Source organism: Adiantum capillus-veneris, chromosome 24 (genome assembly GCF_014529385.1).
Source record: "Adiantum capillus-veneris isolate H3 chromosome 24, ASM1452938v2, whole genome shotgun sequence".
In the NCBI taxonomy this organism is placed as follows: Eukaryota; Viridiplantae; Streptophyta; class Polypodiopsida; order Polypodiales; family Pteridaceae; genus Adiantum; species Adiantum capillus-veneris.
Window position 1 is genome coordinate 559,289 of NC_140954.1, and position 1,733 is coordinate 561,021.

The window sequence follows — 1,733 nt, forward strand, 5'->3', positions numbered from 1 at the left end:
CATTCCCATCGGAGAGACCCTTGCGAGATTGCGATGAGGGGGCACAGTCCCTAAATTAGGATTATCTCAAGAAGTAGGGTAGGGATCAAGACATGCTTCCGACGTTCCGATCCCTTAAACCAACAGCAATTTTTAAAGTCCCGCTTTTCTCGCTATCAAGCTGTCGATTCAACACTACTTTCTGCACGAACGTCATTTCCCCTGCTCTCCAAAACCAACGGGTTAACTCTTTTCGACTCGTTTGCTGTTAAACCTCTGGCACTCTCTCTCTCTCTCTCTCTCTCTCTCTCTCTCTCTCTACACTAAGTTCCAACCTCACATCCAGTGCCCAGCTCAACACCAACGTCACAATCGCAAGCTCTGACTACTGGCTGTAGACTTCCCTCATCAACATCCTCGTCTCCCCAAATGCTACCTTCCAGCTTAAATTTGGAAACCTGCCCGGCTAATCAAACGCCCATAGCCTCGGGATCGTCCACTTGGTGAGCTCTACCCTTGTCTAGTATACCTACAGAGACAAAAACCCCGGCCAGTACGATAACCTTGGCGGCATCTCCACATCTCGTCATCTCTGTCGGTGGCCCAAATGGCTCCGATTTTCTTGTCTGGCACACCTCCACCACTATAGAACATGTTCAAACCATGGAACTCAGAAATAATGGCAACTTTGTCTTGCTCGACTCCTCAAATGATGTTGTCTGGCAATCCTTTGACCACCCTCAGATACCCTACTCTCCACTCAAAAGCTGCCTGTCGGGAAAAGATTGCTGAATTGTGCAAGGAGTGGGTTTCCCTCTGTAGGGAGGAGTGTCTTGGCTATGGAAGCTCACAAGCTTGTCACTACGTTAATTATGAGAGTTCTGAGCCTTACTGGGAGCTAAGGCCATCAAGCAACAACACAGAGCTTGCTTATGCAGAGATTGCTAATGCTAGCATATCCATATTTGACATAGATAGATAATAACATATTGGGAAGCAAAGGGAATACCAACAACGGTGGTGGTGGGGGGGCCCTTCATATTGTAGAGATTTCTTCTTGGCTTAAATGGGAACATGAGGCTGTTTCAAAATGACAATTCTAGCTCATAGGTGGTTTCCCAGATGCAAGTGATTGAAGAGGCTTGTGCTCTTCTAAACGATTGTGGGTAATATGGGCTCTGTATCCCGGGGCAAGGTTGCACATGCACACCCACATTCAAACTTCTCGCAACTCTCAACGGATGTGTGCCGCCAAGAGGCCTTGTTTGCAACAATAAGCACAATAATGATTTTGTGAAAATTACGTCAGCTTCCTACTTTGCGATAGAAATTTCCTCAGATATAGTTAGTGGCTTATCTCTAGATGAATGCAATGCTTTATGTACCAGGAACAACTCTTGTTTGGGGTTCTTCTATGGTAATCTAGAGGCATATATATATTTTTTTGGGTGGAAAGATCATCTCTATAAATGTTTTGGACATCTCCATGTTGCTGAACTGCTCAGGTATCTACATTTTCACATAGTAAAAGTAAATGATCGTGTCACGTTCTTGTGTTAATAAGGTGGTTGAGGAGCCTTTATATGGCTATTATGGATAATGGGTGGTAGTGTTTGAATTTGGTACATTCATTTGTGCATGTGTGTTTTAATCTCTCCTATAATCCGTAAGTAAGTTCAGACCTTATGAAGGTATAATAAAAGCTACTTGTTATGTAGCTTCTTATGTGACTTGCTAAGTAGTTTCATTTTTGA

General features: G+C 43.9%; 1 pseudogene; it reads left to right on the plus strand.

Moving 5' to 3' along the window:
* The first annotated feature begins 308 nt into the window (after positions 1 to 308).
* Positions 309 to 1,504, plus strand: LOC147425815 (G-type lectin S-receptor-like serine/threonine-protein kinase At5g35370; annotated as a pseudogene).
* The last annotated feature ends 229 nt before the right edge of the window (positions 1,505 to 1,733 follow it).